This window comes from Peromyscus leucopus, chromosome 4, assembly GCF_004664715.2.
Source record: "Peromyscus leucopus breed LL Stock chromosome 4, UCI_PerLeu_2.1, whole genome shotgun sequence".
In the NCBI taxonomy this organism is placed as follows: Eukaryota; Metazoa; Chordata; class Mammalia; order Rodentia; family Cricetidae; genus Peromyscus; species Peromyscus leucopus.
This window is the reverse complement of record NC_051066.1, coordinates 83,192,716-83,211,340: the sequence shown is the minus strand read 5'-3', so window position 1 is coordinate 83,211,340 and position 18,625 is coordinate 83,192,716. Positions and strand designations below refer to the sequence as shown.

General features: G+C 36.1%; 1 long non-coding RNA gene across 1 annotated transcript; it reads left to right on the top strand.

The window, feature by feature from the left end:
• The first annotated feature begins 528 nt into the window (after positions 1 to 528).
• LOC119087783 lies at positions 529 to 17,645 on the top strand. Its single transcript, XR_005091264.1, has 3 exons — positions 529 to 586; positions 2,530 to 2,639; positions 17,489 to 17,645. It is a non-coding gene; the product is annotated as an uncharacterized LOC119087783 (long non-coding RNA).
• The last annotated feature ends 980 nt before the right edge of the window (positions 17,646 to 18,625 follow it).

Here is an 18,625-nt window from a genome sequence, read left to right as displayed (position 1 = left end):
CTTCTACATTTTAAAAATATCATTTTATTCCCTCTTTGACTGTGTTTTCTGATAAGAAATCTGCCATTATTCTAGAGAAGTATCAGTTTGATAAGCTATGTTAGCTTTGATGGCACTAACTGCCATAGTGCTTTCTCTCTATAGGTCCTTCAAGCTCTAGTTGATGACAGCAGCAGGCAAAGTTTTGGCATAAGAATGCACCTCAGTGTTTGTGGTGTTTTGTGAGTAGTGTGGCCATATACGTTGTATTAAGCATCCAGTCTTGCTATGGCTTGCAGGCTAACGCAAAACCGATAGTAGCAGGGACATGGAGTAAATCACCTTATTTTCAGTCATTTAACCGGGAAGAGGAAGATATGGATCTTCAATCCCCAATTGGAACTAGTTCTTAGGGAGAGCACACTACCCTGTTGCCCTTAGCCACCTTCTTTTAGTGTAGAGTGATGCATAGACTTGGTTTGTGAAGTCATAGGTACATTTCTAGGTAATTTGGTAACTAAGGCTACAAACATTTTTACTGTGTTATGGGTTTCCAGTATGTTACAGCTTTACTAGGATTGCTTGTGCCTGACATGCACAGTAAAGGGTGAGTTCTTCTCCATCCCTACTCTAACACTTTTCCACACTGTGGTTCTCAACCTTACCCTCCAAATGCTATGACCCTTAAATACAATTCCTCATGTTGTGGTGACTCCCAATCATAAAATTCTGTTATTGCTACTTCATAACTGTAATTTTGCTCTTGTTATGAATCACAAATGTAAATATCTGATATACAGGATATCTGATATGCAACACCCGTGAAAGGGTCATTTGACTCCCAAAGAGGTCACGACCCACAGATTGAGAATCACTGCCTAACCTGGTGGCTGGTGTAAGTACTCTACTCTCTTTCTGATGACAATCATAGGTCTCTGTGTTTTTCAGTATTCTTATTCTAAGTTCCAGGGATTTCTTTCAGCCTCTTACCTCAACTATAGCTTTTTAGTTGTTTTGGCTTTTGTTTGTGGAGGATAAGGTAGGAACCAGCTGTTCAGCAATGTTAGCATCAGATTCATCTTTCTTAAACTCATCTGAGCCCTGGCTGATTTCTACAGGCACTTTTTTTTTTTTTTTTTTTTTTTTTTTTTTTTTTTTTTTTCGAGACAGGGTTTCTCTGTGTAGCTTTGCGCCTTTCCTGGGACTCACTTGGTAGCCCAGGCTGGCCTCGAACTCACAGAGATCCGCCTGGCTCTGCCTCCCGAGTGCTGGGATTAAAGGCGTGCGCCACCACCGCCCGGCTCTACAGGCACTTTTAAATATTCTTGATTTCTTATATAATATATTATTGAATTATGTTTATGATTTAACTCAGAAGTCTTAACTTGTATGCTAGTTGTCTTTAGTCCCTTCTTATTTGACTCAATAAGTCATGCTGTTATAATTCAGTTGAGTATTTATAAAAGGAAGTCTATTTCCCTGATGATATACATTTTTAGTGAACTACCATTCTTTTTAAGGCAAAGACAAACATATACATGTACAAAAGGTAAATATAATTATAAATATGATTTTATAAGTTATAAAAAATTGTTGGTATTTGAGAGATGGCTCAATGGTTAAGAGCACCGGCTTCTCTTCTAGAGGACCCAGGTTTGATTCCCAGCACTCACATAGTGTTTCACAATCATCTGTAACTCCAAATGCAGGAGTTCTAATGTCCTCTTCTATCCTCTAAGTGCAACAAACACACACATTGTGCATAGGCATACATGTATCCAAAACATTCATGCCCCTAAAAAGTAAGAATTATCACAAAAAGGTTAAAGGTATTATGTCAAAAGCTCGAGTTTACTTCACTGTCCCTGTTCTGCCCATTGGTACCTGTACACCAGAGGTTTTGTGTTTGCTTCCAGTTCCCAAGCGACTCTCTGAGCTCTACTCATATTTCCTTCCCACACCAGGACTGTAGCCTTTTATATAGAGGAACCAGTTTTGTATATTTATCTGTACTTTCTTTTTCACATCTTCACCCAGTTTAATAACTGGTTGTGTCAAGTAGACCGTAGACAAGAATATTCTCTCCTACTTTTATGAAAGTCAATTTCCCTTCCCTTTTTAACCAAATGAACCAAGATATAGTCATTTATTATGATATTAGTCATTTACTAATTACTAGAACATAATAATGATTTGTACTTCTTAAAAATAATTTTTGTGCTTCCTACAAACAGCTCAAACTTCTTTGAGCTTTTCTTTACTGAATCATAAATTTCTGCCATATGTACCTGGAACACAATAAGCCTGGATTCAAATTAATAGGGGAAAGTGATGTCAGATTCTCTCTATTGCTGTGTGCCTTAGACATCTGTAACAACAATGTTTAATCATAAATGCAACATTTGTCATGGAGGGAAACACATATCTGAGAGCTAAGTGAAAGAAAAACAAAAATATAGATCAAATTCTTTTCTTAAAGACTTAAGGAAGCATTACAGTGACATTCTAGTGCATTTTACACTGTGAAGGTTTTTTCTCTTTCCCTTTCAGATTACCTGCAGTTCAGGATAATTGGAACAGCCTTTCACCAACTTCTTTGGCTTTTAAACCTTAACCGCTCTACACTTTGTCCACCTGCTCCAATGTATAGATGGGATCAGGTAAAATAGCAAGTATTGATATTACTTGGAGGGCTAGAAAATGGCTCTCTCCTTCAGTTTTGATACAGTTGAACAAAATAGAAATTCAAACCTCAAAATCTAGCAGGTAGGACTTCTACAGGAGCTGGCTTGAAAGGAATGAAGAGAGTAATAGGAACTATTATCTAGTTGTATTTTTCTCTGATGAAGGGAAGTCTCTATCTTTTAAAGTAAAAGTAAATTTGAGCCTATCTTAACGAAGAATTCATGACTTTGGCAAGGGAAGAAAGAAGGCTTCCTGTGGATCTCCACCTCTTCCTCAGCTTCTCCATATCTAATCACCTAGTTTTGTGCTCTGCTGTGTAACAGACCACATGCTGTGACCTCTCCTAGATCTCTGCCCACATTCCCAGGAGATGAAGAGATCTCAGTAGAGCAACTTGTTTCCTCTCTCTATGATTCTCCTCAGTCCCCTCTTCCTAGTGAATCCCCATCCCTAATATAAGCTCCCAATTACCTAGAAACTCATTTTACCCACAATGCCCAGTGATCACACCAATAAGAATCCCATAAAAATTTCCTACCAGGGAACATATAGCCACCACACTCTCTTAAGAACCAAGGAAGGCAACAGAAACCAAGGAATAAAACACTCATTCAATGAGGACAAGACCAGATATTACCACCCAGAATTAAAATTCTCTAAAACTCAGATGCCTATACAGCAGTGTAGAAGCACAATCATTAACTGCTAGGATGATGTCTCCATTAGATCCCAGCAATCCTTATTGCAAAAGGCCATGAGTATTGCAACATAGGCAAAGCACAAAGAAAAATCTTTAAAATAGCCTTTATAAATATGGTAGAGGTCCTTAAAGAGGGAATAAACAACTTCTCTTAAAGAAATCTATGAAAACACAAATAATGGAAGGGAATGATTAAAACAATTCAAGACCTGACAGTGGAAATAAAATCAGTAAATAAAATCAAACTGAGAAAAAAATCTGGAAATGAAAATTTTAGGAACTCAAAAGGAAACCTAAGAGGCAAGCCTCACCAATAGAATAAAAGAGATGGAAGAGAGTCTCAGGCATTGAAGACCAGATAAAATAAATGGATACCTCCATCAAAGAAAATGTTAAATCTAAAAAAAATCTTGGCACAAAACATTCAGAAAATCTGGGACACTATGAAAAGGCCAAATATAAGAATTATAGGAATAGAAGAAGGAAAAAATCCAGGTCAAAGGCACAGTGATTTTCAACAAAATCACAGAAGAAAATTTCCCTAGCCTAAAGAAGGAGATGCCTACTAAGGTAGAAGAACCATACAGATCATCAAATAGATTGGAACAGGAAAGAAAGCTCCCCCACCCCTGGCATCTAATGGTCAAAATATTAAACATACAACACAGAATATTAAGAGATGGAAGGGAAAAGACCTTGTAACATACAAAAGCAAAGATACTTGAATAACACATAATATCTCAATGAAGAAAAAAAATCTAGAAGTGTCAGATTAGATTTTCTACAGAATGTAAGATACCATAAATGCCAGCCTAAACTACTATACCCAGCAAAACTTTCAATCATATAGATAGAGAAAATAAGACCTTCTATGATTAAACCAAATTTTAAAAAAAATCTATAAATTCAGCACTAGAGAAAGTAGGTACTAGAATGAAAATTCTAACATAAGGAGTTTAACCACGCTCAAGCAAGCACAGGGTATGTACAATTCTGTATCAGCAAATGAAAAGAGGGGAAACACATAGACACACATACAGATGTATACACACATATACATACAAACAAACAAACACCACAACAGCAAAATAGCAGTAAACAACAAATACTGCTCATTGATCAGTGATCTCAATCCCCTAATGAAAAGACACAGACTAACTGAAAGGGTCTGAGAATAAGATCCATCCTTCTGCGGCATCCAAGAAATACACCTTAACATGCAAGATAGTCATCACCTCAGGGTAAAAGGATGAAAAAAAATGATATTCCAAGTAAATGGGCCTAAGAAGTAAGCTGGTATAGCCATTTTAATATTTCACAAAATAGACTTCAAATCAAAACTGATTAGAAGAAGTAGGGAAAGACACTGCATACTTATTAATGGAAAAAATAAATGATGCCCATCATCTTCTCTGAAGTATATTGGTACTATCTTCCTCAATGTCTATACTAACAGCCCCACTATTAGCGTAAAAGGTGGTTAGCTCTCTGTTTCTGGGCCAGCATTGTCATCTTTCATCTTTTTTATAATAGCCATTCTAAGAAGAGTGGGATGTTGTCTAATTTTGGCTTAAATGTCATTTCTCTGCCCAGCCATATTACTTCCTGGGATTAAAGGCATGTGTGCTTCCCAAGCAAAGTCATGAGATTGCAAGTGCTGGGATCAAAGGTGTGTGCCACTACGCCTGGCTCTGTGGCTAATCTAGTGGCTGGCTCTGTCCTCTGATCCTCATGCAAGTTTATTAGGATATACAATATATCACCACATTTCCACCTTTTTGTCTAAATTATAAAAGAAGGTTATAACTAATATAAGAAAAACTACATTTAGTAAATACAATAAGTATATATAATATATACAGTCAAGAATTGCATTAACAATATTCAGTCCATTAACATTTGACAGATTCAGAGAACATATTCCATTATTTATCCTATTTTGGTGAGTCAAAATTTTGTATCTAATTCACTTTCTATCCTAAGTTGTATTACCAACTGAAAATTATCTTTTGATGCCTTTCAAACTTATGTATAAGATACTTGTGTATCTTTAGTGATAAGATACCTTTTCTTTTCTGAATTTGTCAATAAGAAAACCTATTACTATGACTATAACTATCTAATCTTCAACTCCTTCAGAGACCAGAGGAGGAAATAATATTACCTAAGTAAGTAGGTATTGCAAACAACCAACTTCTGTCTATGTTACCCCCTCTGCTCAAGACTCATGGAAATGTGAGAGAAAGATTTGAAGAGACAGAGGTATTGAATATTTACTTATACTTAATGCCCATATGTATCGCCATGCTAAAAGCCACTATAGATTTCATATATTAATGGTGCAAATATGCCTCACATATACTAAACTCAACACTAAAGCAGTGTCAACAATTTACAAAAGAATGATATTCTCAAAATTGAGGAAAAAATATGTATGAAAAAAGATTGTTTATGAAGAAGAGTGATTCAGGGGCACAACTGCAGCACTGTGTTAGTGCCCAGAAATCCTAGCACACCCAATCTGAAACCATAACAAGAAGAATAAACTCTTTTAAGTGGATATTAGCTGTTAGAGAATTATGAAAATACAATCCACAGACACAGGAAAGTTAGATAAAGAAGAGAGGTCTAGAGGGGAATGCTTGGATCCCCCTGGGAAGAAGAAATAGAATGGCTTTTATGAATAGACTAGGAGTGTATGTGGGGGGTGTGGGGGAGAATAGGAGAGATCACTAGAACCTACAACCTGCCCTGCCTGCAAGATGTTCTGGGTAATGGTGGCTCAGAGTTGTAGGAGCTGCCAACCAATGACTGATCTAACCTGAGGCCCACAGCATGAGAGGAATCCTATGCCCTGATACTACCTAGATGCTCAGGATCTGGAAGCTGAATGACTGAAAGACCTAGAGTAGAACCAATTAAGATTGATTGAAATAAAAAAGTCAAAGGAACAGTTCTTAATGATATTCTGCTATACTCATAGGATCACATAGGATCAGTGCCTAGCCCAATTGTCATCAGAGAGACTTCATCCAGCAACTGATGGGAGCTACAGGGACTACAGCCAAATACTAAATAGAGCTTGGGAAACTCTGCAGAGGAAGCAGAGGATGTGGAAGAAGGATTGTAGAAGCCAGAAGGAATGGAGGACACCAGGAGAATACAGTCCATAGAACTAACTAAGCAAAGCTCATGGGGACTCATAGATAATGAAATTAAAGCAGCAACCACTGAGCCTGCATGGGTCTGCCCCAATCCCTCTACATACATGCTGTGGCTCTTTAACTTTGGATTTTTTTTTTGGGGGGGGGTTTCTCCTAACAATGGGAGTGGGGTATTTCTGACTACTTTTTCTGCTTATGGGACACCTCCTACTGTAGTGGGTAGCCATTTCAACTTGGATTTGGAAGTTCCAACCCCCATCCAGATCTGGGGTCTCCAGGCGCCTCCCCTGGCCCCGCCTCGTAGGTGTGACAGTTGCCGGAGTCTCAATGGTGGTTGGAACTTCCAGATCCAAGCTGGAATGGCTACCTACTACATCATATTGGCTATGAGGTGGGGCCAGGGGAGTGCCTCTTTTGCTGGTCTCGGGGCTAAACTGGGGAACTGAGACCGGACTAGCTGCTCCATTTTTCGGGAATGGAACCGTGTAGGTGTTCCCTGGTTATATGGAACTTTGCAGGCGGGTTTAGGTACCCACCAGCCAGGGAGAGAGGGTAGGAGCCACCCAGGCCTTTGGAATTTGCCCCACGTTGGGTGCCAGATATTGGTGAAATTATTAAGGCCACTCCACTTAGTTAAAAGGAAGATTTATTTAGTGGGTAACTGAATAGTTACCCACTAAATAAATAGTTAGTAGGGAAAGGTAGGTCGCAGGGTCTGGGGAAGGTGTATCGCAGTCCAATGGTGTTCTCTGGAGCTCTGCTCAGTACACCTGCACCGTTCAGGGTTCTGAAACAGAGAGAGCACTCGCCCATCCAGATCTCAGGTCTCCAGGCGCCTCCCCTGGCCCTGCCTCATAGGCGTGACAGTTGCCAGAGTCTCAATGGGGGTTGGAACTTCCAGATCCAAGCTGGAATGGCTACGCACTACATCCTACTACTGGGTAGGCTCTTTCCCATGAGGGTTTGTGCCTAGTGTCATTTCATCATATTATATAGAGTTAGGTTGATATCACCGGGAGGCCTGCTGATTTCTGAAGGAAAACGAAGGAGCAGAGGATCTGGGGGAGAGGAAAAGTGGGGATGACTGGCAAGAGGGAAGGGATAGGAGGATATAGATGCTTAAATACATAAGTTATTTATTTAACATACCACAGAGGTATATTGGCATCCATGTTTACAGCTTCACTCTTCACAACAGCTAAAAATGGAACAATTGATCTTAATCAGCTGATGAGTGGTTAAAGAGAATAGGTACATTTACACAGCAAAATATTTTAGCCATACAAAATCATGATGTTTCCAGAAAAATGGCTCAAACTGGAGATTACTATGTTAAACAAAGTAAGCTAGACTAAGAAAAGCAAATGTCACATGCTTTCTCTTATGTATAGAATTTAGAATTTTGTGTCTGTGTATAACAGAGGTTAGAAGAAGATTATGAGAGGAGTGTTATAATTCTGAAGAGAGGGAAAACAGGATAATGGAATACTTGTAGCACAGGAGAGGGGAGTCGTATTTGGTTGAATGAAGTTGGACAAACCAGAAAGAGCGAAACAGATGTGGATAAGGAGGGCATGGAATGGATGTGACATGGCATCATGAAATCCACATGTTTGTTATCTTAATGTTTAAAAAAAAACTAACAGGAGTGATCTACACAATAAGCAAGGGTAAATAGTAAAATAAGTGTAAAATGATTACAAACATGCTTTGTAAATGTTAAACAGGAGAGTGAAATTTGAAAATAAAATACAAAGAAGTAACACAATAAATTTAATCAATAGGAATACCAATTTTCTTACACTGACTAATTAAATAAAACATTCCCAAGAAATCAGAAAAATTATTGATTGAAAACAATAAGAAAAAAGTGCTTACAGTTTAACACAGTGTACAAATTTAAATCAATACACTTAATAATCAAAATGAAATGAGCAATTTTCTGGGAATTATTAATTCATGAATACATAGAATCAAGTTTCATTTTATCCAATGGATATTGATTTCATTTGCTTCTTAAAACTGATTCAAGTAAAAAAATCAAATTCTATCAATAAGCTGAGAATCTATTTTCAAAGTAGAAAAATGAGCTATAAAAATGCAAACTCATTCCTAAACATATTCAAAGTTATTTCAAACGTAAGAAGAACTATATATGGTATAAAGAGGAAATTCTGAAGATATGCATATTTTATGAGGGGAAATTGTGATGCTTGTGTTAAAAAATAAAGGACTAATAGTTTGCCATGTTCAATTCAATTCTACTTACTTGATCTGAAGAAATATTTTATGAAGTTATCAGAAAGATTTGAACAGAAATTTATAAGACCTATTATTTCTGATAGATGAACCTAAAAAAGAGGAGAGATCTCATTTTCACAAACAGATGGAAATGAGAATGGCATCAGAGTACAATAGCCTTGTAATCTGAGAAAACCCAAAGTTTATAACTTACCTGCAAGTGAGTATCTATGACAGTAGGTGAACAAATGAAGAAGCAGCCTATGAAACCCAGGAGCAGAGTCTCTAACCATGGGGTACTAACAAAAATGATGTTGAAGTCAGAAAAAGAAACACACCAAAAGCATTGCAGCATTATTGGACATCAGCTGTGCAAAGGCATAACAAAGCCAGCATAAGCAAGAAATTCTAAAGTAGCTCAGTTCCCTAAGATATTCACTTATGGCGGTGAACTGGAGGTGATTGTGTAATTGCACCATCTGTGACTCAAGGTCCTTCTCCAACGTTTTTTCTCTTCAGCAAACTGACATGTATGAAATACATTAGTTGATTCCTTTGACTTTTTTTCAAGTTGAGTGTGGCCAGGCATAATACTAGCAGAAATTTCTTAGAGCAGAATGAGAGAGTTGCAGCACATCCAATACCTTCTGCTGGACTCTGCACAAACCAGGCACACACGGTGCAGTCCTTACATGTAACCAAACACTATAACCTATAAAATAAAAGTATATAAACCTTAAAATGTGCAAAGTTGGATGATTAATTGATTTATGATAAAATGGGGAAGATTAATCCATAGAGATATATCTTTTAAATTATTTTTAGTATAGATGATATATAATATCAGTGTAAAATATATCTGAAATTTACTATTTTTTTTACCCCAAAATAACATTAAAATTCTTCCAAAGGGACTCTAAGTATACATACCAAAGGTACAGATTATGATTTTAACACATTATTTACAGATTGCATATTCTAACCATGGTGGAAATATGTTTGGCAGTATATATTAAAATTAATATGTAAATATCTGATGATCAAGAAATGTTACTACTTGGGGATGGAGAGATAGCTCAGTAGTTATCATTTGCTGCTCTTACAAAGGATGCAGTTTCAATTTCCAACCCCCACATGGTGGTTAAAAATCATTTATAATTCCTATTCCAGGCTATATATAAATGTGTGTGTGTGTTTGTGTGTGTCTGTCTGTCTGTCTATCTGTCTCTATCACTGTCTCTATGTCTATCTCTCTTGCCCTACCCACTCTGTGTGTGTGTGTTTGTGTGTGTGTGTGTGTGTGTGTGTGTGTGTGTGTGTGTGTGTGTATGCTTGTTGGATAGAACTGTTGGATTATTATTATAGTAATCACTATATGTACTATAATGTTTATAACAGTTTTAATCACAATCAGTATACAACATGTGCTCTTCAAATAAACATCTATGAGAAATTAGATCAAATTAATTTAAGGAGGTAATTGTGGTGGTATTGTGTTCTCCAAAATATTGTGTACTCTAATAAATTTATCTGGGGTCAGAGAACAGACAGCCACTAGATACAAAGGCTAGAAAATGGTGGCACTCACACCTTTAATCCTAGCATTCCAGAGATAGAAATCCCTCTGGATCTCTGTGAGTTCAAGGCCACATTGGAAATAGCCAAGCATGGTGACACGCCTTTAATCCCAGAAAGCCAGCCTTTAATCCCAGGGAGTGGTGGTAGAAAGCAAAAAGATATATAAGGCGTGAGGACCAGAAACTAGAAGCATTTTGGCCTGGTTAAGCATTTGGCTGGTTAAGCATGTGGCTGGTTAAGCATTCAGGCTTTTGAGCAGTAATTCAGCTGAGACCCATTCCGGATGAGGACTCAGAGGCCTCCAGTCTGTGGAGACAAGACCAGCTGAGGATCCGGCGAGGTGAGATAGCTGTGACTTGTTCTATCTCTCTGATTTACCAGCATGGACCCCAATAACTTGCCTCAGGTTTGATTTTATTAATAAGAACTTTTAAGATTCATGCTACAGGTAATATAAATGTCATTGAACCAAATAAAAACTATTTCCATTAAATGAATACACTTTATAAACATCAGATAAATATCTCAAAATTACAATATAAAATATTTATGTTTATTAAAGTCTGTAAAGATCAAATTATACATTTTAATACTAGTTTTCTTTGAGCAGAGCAATAGGGGCACCATAAGCAGGGATTACAAAGGAGTTCCTTGTAGATGAAAGTGCTCTGTTCTTTGACCTGGACACACAGGCAAGTTCACATTACAACCATTTGTTGAAATGTAGCCTTAATTGCTGATTTATGATTGTGTATATTTGTCATATTTTAATAAAAAATAGTAAAAGAAGCAGACAAAGAAATGGGGCTCTGATATGGTACAAAGGCCTTGCTAAGGAATTTGAAAACTACATTAGAATTAGATATTTTGACTTCACAAATCTGAAGTCTTTTATATTATACAAATAATAAAAGATAAGTGGTATCTAGAGAAATGATTTCTCAAATATAGTAAAACATAAGCTTGTTACTCAAATTGGAAGATTTCTAAAAAAAATTTATTTTTAAAATGAAGGAAGAAGAACTTTTGGAATGCCTATCATTATTAGGCCACTAACAGGAAAAATATAATTGGCAATTAAGCACATAGACACGACTTAAAATTCAGCAATATCTGAAAGGAAAATTAATACAAATACTAGACTTTCATAAAAGATTACCAATTTAAAAAACACTCATTTGTCTGTAGGAAAGGATATTGGAATATAAATGTGTATTATTTTTAATTTTTATTTCTATATTAACTCTGCTGGGTAGTTTTTATTATTTTATTATTATTTTATAATTTTTCATCATTTTCCTTTCCCTTATACATCTCTCGTAGTTGTCTTTTAGTTTCATGTCTTTTTCCCTCATAGATTCCACATATAACAAAACTGCATAAGACTTCCCTTTGTGAATATGGCTTATTTCACTTTAAATTATGATTGATTTTTAGTTCCATCTGGATTTCTTCAAATGACATACATATGTGCCATTTTATGTGCTGAGTAAAACTCCTTGTGAATATATATCACATTTTCCTTATTCATCCACTGATGGGTACCGAGGCTGACACCTTATGTGGGCTGTTGTCAATGGCTCCACTGTTAAAATGGGGGTGTAGAAATCTATGATAATGCCTGGTCACAAGTTCCTTTGGCTAACCAATTATACTTCAAGTGCTTCGCTTATAAGACTATGTATTCCCAACCAGTCATGTGTGTACATTTTAACTCATAATTTAAAAAAAAGTGCACATCACTTAAATGTACTAATTCAGGACCATAGATATAAACTCTGATGTATCTGTTTTATGTAGTTCTCAAACGTGATAGTATGGTATGACTGGACAGGAAAGAGCAAATCACTTGGGGAAATGAAAATAGCAGCTCTGCCGGGCATGGTAGCACATGGCTTTAATCCCAGAACTCAGGAGGCAAAGCTAGACAGATCTCAGTGTGTTCAAGGCCAGCCTGGTCTACAGAGTGAGTTCCAGGACATCCAAAGATACACAAAGAAACCATGTCTCTAATAACCAAAAAGAAAAAGAAAATAGCAGCTCACAGACAAATATAAATTGTTGGATCCTATTTCTCTGTGAAAGAACACAACTAAGTACATAGATAGATTCTCCCCTATCCCTTTACATGATTTATTGCTTTTAGTAAATGTAAAGGAAAGACCTAGAGACAATAAAGATTTAAGAATGGCAGTTCTGAGGATGGAATCAAGGAGGGAAGGATGCCTGAGTGCTTTTACTTTTTCTCTAGTGTTTGAATTTGATTCAATTTTTACAATCTTTTTTTATATTACTTGAATAATTAAAAGGGAGAGAAAGCAGCAAATACATTCAGGGTGAATGGGACTCATGCTTTGATTGTAATATCTGCATTTTACAATGTATTTCTTCAGTGGGTGGCTGAAAGGGTTAGCATTTACACAAGAATTGAGCCATGCAGTAATATGAGCACCACAGAGATGATAAATGAATGCCAACCTATTGTTATTACAAGTCAGTCTCACTGAAATCACACAGGAAATGTTAAGAAAGACAGTGTAATGCAGTTATGGCATGGCTGAAGAATACAGTCACAGCATACATTTCCATGGTCCTTGTTGTACATATTTTTCAATTCCCCATAATTATTTTTCCTCTGAGGAACACATTAAAAATGAAGTCGTTTCTTGCCACTAAACTACTACTTGGAAAAACTATGCTAGAATTCTAAATATGGATTTTGATGAGTGTCTAAAGGATTCTCGCTGCCAAAGAATATTCATCTGAACATTCAGTATATGTATTTTAATTACATTAAGTGAGACTTTGGAACATCTGACATCTGTTTACTAGTAAACATTTAATTAAGTATTTGAGTATAACAATGTTAAATGAAATGTTTTAAAGAAGCTATTAGAATCTACAGCTCTATATTTGATCCTCACAAAGTCAGAGGAGGATGGTAGAGTTTATTCCTGCATCCAGAGATATTAAAAAACATTTGTTCCCTGATCTGTCTTCATTTCGCTGTTTCCTTTACTGCTCTATGCATCCTCATTCCAACTTTCCCTTAGTAATTCATTAACTCATTGGTAAGAAAAGGTTAGCATCTTAATATCAGAACTATGGGTCAAAAGCTTGTTCATTTAAAGACTGTTGTACATGAGGCATTTAAAAATCATTTGTTTCTCCAATAAAAGAGTGAGTCTACCATAATTGCCATTTTCACTATTACAAAGAACACAAAATCAGCAGGCAGATGGCCTTATTTAATATCCAATCTGTTCTCTACCTGAGATACTTTAAAGTTCTGTGGCCTGTATTTTATCTTTCCCTAAATGTCAGCTCAGTGTCTCACAGTACTTTGGACCTGTCTCCACAACAGCAAATTGTAGTGTTCATGTGCATCTGGACTCTAGATGTACTTAAATGATGCTTTCTTCTGACAAGAATAAATTTAGGTAATGTCTGTTGGTATCTTAGCTATACCATGTACTATTTCTATTATTTATATGGATTATTTTGTATAATCCACAAACATTACATTTCATGTAGCAATTACTCTGTTTTTTCAGGATAAATGATCAATAGGTTAGAAAATTAGGTAAATTTTCTAAAGCCATGTAACTACTAAATATAGAAAGAGAATCTTAGCTTACTCTTTGCTATTAGAACACAATGCTTCAGTCATTCTTTGAGTAGCCTCCTTCTTCACTCCTCATACGGCCTTCCCCGGGCTGTGTCTTCCTTCTAGGAGATAGAAAATCAGTAGTTTTATAGCTCATCTTTAACACCTTAAGGGCTGTGTCATGGCTTATCAGGATGTCAGGATTCCTGAATGAGTATTATTTGTAAATCTCAGAAAGACTAGACATTAAACTGAGAGTTTTAGGAAAGCAGATTGCCCTGTGAGTACATATTCCAATCTGCTGGGCATTTGAATAGAACTAAAAGGGCGAGGTAGATTTAAATTTTTGCTCACTTGATTTGACTGTTTAAATTTGGAGATGGACCTTCCCTTCCCCCTGAAATCTTGGTTCTCAGACCTTCACATATGATGTCTAATATACAATATTAGCCTCTGCACCAGGCTTGCAGGATGTTACAACATCCCTAGACTTTCTGGGTCCTAGGTTGCAGGTGGAGTATTAGACTGATAACCTCCATAATTGTCTGATTTAATATCTTATTTTATATGCAATTTAAACATTTCCTACTAGTTCTGTTTCTCAAGAGAACCTTGATTAATGAAGGCTATTTGCCTATGTTCCTTTTGGGAAAAAATGTTAGATGTCACCAGAGTATTTTGTGAGACAGAATAATCAACCCTCCACTTAGTATTAAGTGTTAGGTATTTTTTAAGTAATTCAGATATATAAATACAGGGAGGGGACAATAAAGGAAGTAAACAAAGCACACTAAAATTGAGAAGCTACTGAGAGCGGAAACCCCCAATATTTCCCTTTCCGTGACTTTTTTTTCAACTTCATTGTCCATGTTGAACTGGCTAATTAGCTGACACTGGTAGTGTGAAGAGTAGTGTGCAGTGGTCAGTTCGCCTGCCATAGTGGCAATAGTTAAATTATACAATAAAATAGCATCACCCTGTAACCAGGTAAAGCATATTCTATAAGTTTGGTAGAAAAAAGGAAAGAAGGTACTTCAGATTTTTAAGTATGGTTTAAGATTGCTTGGATTGGGGTAAAATTGGTAGAAGGGATAAACAGAATTCACACTGTAACTTTTCATAAATTATATGTGGTGTATAAAGAGAAGGAAGCAACTAAAAGATCTGAAGATATTTTTTGAAAAATTAGATGAGTGATGATATGATTTACTAAGATGTGAAACACCTTGGCTGAGAGAATACAGGAAGACAAGGGAGGGAGATTTCAGAATTTTCAGCTGCTGTTGAAGTGCCAGCTGTTGTTGGATGTCTTAAATACCAGTGTACTTTGGCAATGGCAAGTAGAGGTTTGACAGAAATGGACTGTTGTAGGTCATGGGTGGTATCTGTTTTGAATGGTTGCCATCTTTCTAGGAAAAAGAATATTTTCATAAACTTGTAATGCTACCAATTTATGGTATCAGTGTGCCATGAGATTAGCATCAGCTGAATATGAAGTTCCTTTGGTGGTTGGATTAATATTGTCACTTTATAGCTTGAAATTTCTCTCTCTTCAATGAATACATACACACACACACACACACACACACACACACAAACACACACATATATGTTGAATACTAAAATTAATTTAAACTTTTTTTCCAGAAAATTACTGTCTTAAATACTAAAATCAAGATAAACATGACAAGAGTTTCATATAAAACATTGATATGTATTACTGCAGATTACTCTGATGTTCATGAAAACTGCATCATCCTTCATATTTTTATGCTTTTTGCATCTCATCATCACTTTTACGATTTTTTTTTCAAATGAGTTTCCTTAAAATAACTCCTTGTATAATCATGGCTAATCTTGGTAATAAAAAGTGGATTTTAGTCTTTCACTGCCCTAGCTACAAAGTTAAGCGGTTCCAAATTAGTCAGTGTTCCAAATAACCAGCAATACCTTGAAGTAGACAATATTTTTGATGAGGTGTAAATAAGACATCACATAGAGCCTATGAATGAATTGATGTGAATGCCCTAGTGGATAAACTTGGCATCCTGTGGTGGTTATAAATGCTGGTGTAAGGTTAACTCTCCACTCTGCTTCTTGTCTCAAATACGACTTGAATCATTATATTTTTGTTTTAAATTTTCTTTTTCTAGAAACAAAAGCAAAAACATGTCTTAGGAAGCCTTTCATTCTACCAACTGGATTGTAACTCTCTTAAGTCAGAATTCTTCTTCATGTACTTTTAAACCAAAATGAGGATCTTATAACTTAGAAGACAAGTCTAGTACACAAACTTACCAGGAAAATGAAATAGACAAATATGAAACTTGCCATCGTCTGACCATGGGGCATAGATTGGGTAGGAGTTGAGATTTTAGTTGATTGTTTTTTGCTTTAACAAATGTTCTGGTTCTGCAGTTCTAGTGTCTTTCATTAACTGCCACTTTCTCCAATGTGAATTATTTACAACATTTTTGGGAAGATTATTTTATGACATGATTAAAGTTAACAAGTGGAGCAAGCATTTCCAAGGTTGACAGAGACTGAGGGGGAGCGACCATCATTAACCAGTCAGCAGAGTGTTGGGACAGCTGTTTCTTTAGTAATGCCATATATGACATTGGATTGATTAACTTTACTGCCTTTGTAAACTTAATTAACAAACATCTGCATCTCCAATCTAATCCCCAAGGTTCTGACATTTTCTTCATGTTGAAATATCTTTATTTTATTGACTGAACTTTTCCCCAGCAGCTATTCTGACAAAGTTAACAGTTGGTTATATGGTAGAGCAAAACAAAGGTGAAAATAATACTTGATGAGGCTTAATGTGAGATTCTCTTTCTCTTTCCTCATCCTTCTCTTCTTTACTCCTTCCATTCCTCTCACTCTGTTCTTCTTTCTTTCACAGATGTCAAAAACACTTGAAGTTTCCTTCCATGTCTGTAGTCTGTAGTACATGTATAAGGAAGTTTCAGATCAATTTAGTTTCAGCTTCAAAAATAACCCTTGATTCACTATGCAGATCTTAGATGTATTTCTATACTCCCAGGCATATTCCTTTGTCCTCCAGTGTTCCTTTAAAATACACCCAGGGTTTGATCTTCAATAATGGCAGACTTATTGCAGTGATAACAATGAATAGGAGAATCTTTATGCTTCCAATTCATAAGAATGTAAAGACCAAGATGTAGACTTTGATGGAGCTGGGCAAAATTATTTTACCTATGAACAAAATCTGGTGGATCTAAAAGCTCTCTGAACCATGTTCCTGTCTCTTAAAGTTATTTCAAAGGATATTCCTACTTGCAACCACCTGATTGCTCAACCTGCATTGTCAGTGATCTATGTAGGTGCCACAATTTAAATTAGCCCCCTAGCTTCTCTGATTAATAGCTAGTATTTAGATGGATATAACTCCATGGCAATGGAGTACTGTTTGGAAGCGGAAAGTTACAGACATATAGGTAAAAAAAGTCTTCATTTTTTTATGGAAGGAAATATGTTCTTTTAATATGCTGTGATTATTTTTAGATGTTGAGATGAAAGCATGACTCACCACCTTCCACTGCTTCCACTCCGTATGCTGGTCCCCACTCATTTTTCCTGACACATCGTGCTGATGAAGGGGATGACAGCCTGTTCCCCACACTGTGGTCATCAGTGTGCTGCAGCTGCTTCTGGAAGTATAGGTAATCTACTTCTTGGATATATAATCTCAGACAACACATTAGTATTCTAGGGATCAGTGCATATTACAGCCAAAGGAACACAGCAACCCAAAGGGCACCCGATGGGAACACTTCTCAGCGGCTAACAAGCTTTCAAAATACCAGGAAAGGACTTTTCAGTTTGACTTTCTATTCATATTTTTTTTTTCAGTTTGAAACATTTCTATTATACAAAATGAACAAGAAAAAACAGAATTACTAGTATATAGGTAATGAGATTGCTAATATAAACTAAAATGCTGTTCTTGACTTTTTGTTTCTTGTTTTTAGAGACAGGGTTTCTCCATTGACCCGAGAAAACTCTCTTTGTAAATCAGACTAGCCTCTAGCTCACAGAGATCTGCCTGCCTCTGTCTCTGGAGTGCTGGGATTAAAGATGTGTGCCACCAAATCAGGTTTTGTTCTTGACTTTCAATAACCAATATTTATGAACTGGGAAGGAATTGAAATAATTAATTTTGAGTTGAAAAAGTTTCTAAATGATATTACATCTTTTCATGAAAACTCTAGTAGCTAAATTCTATTATTGGTTCTATGAAGGTGTGATATCTTGAAAATATAATTTTATAGACACAGATAATTTGATTAATTAAATTGTAGGTAGTACTTGAGACCCAGGGATCTACTTTGGAAAGTTTTCATCTAAAAACAATGACTGTATGAGTTGCTTGATATATAGTGATTTTTTCACATTTCTTAACCTTAATTAATATTGAACCTCTATTATTAAAAGTTGCCCAATATGCTATTAGGATTGTGATATCATCAACTATTTTAAGTAGGACAATGAATATTATTCACAATAGAGGGTGATTTGAAATACTAAATTAGATCACATTTATGAGGAATTTAGCACAAAGTTTACAAGCCTTTGCTGTAATAAAGGTGAAGAGCACTGTAATGGTTGGGGTTCAGGTGATATTCCCAAATGTAGCACTTT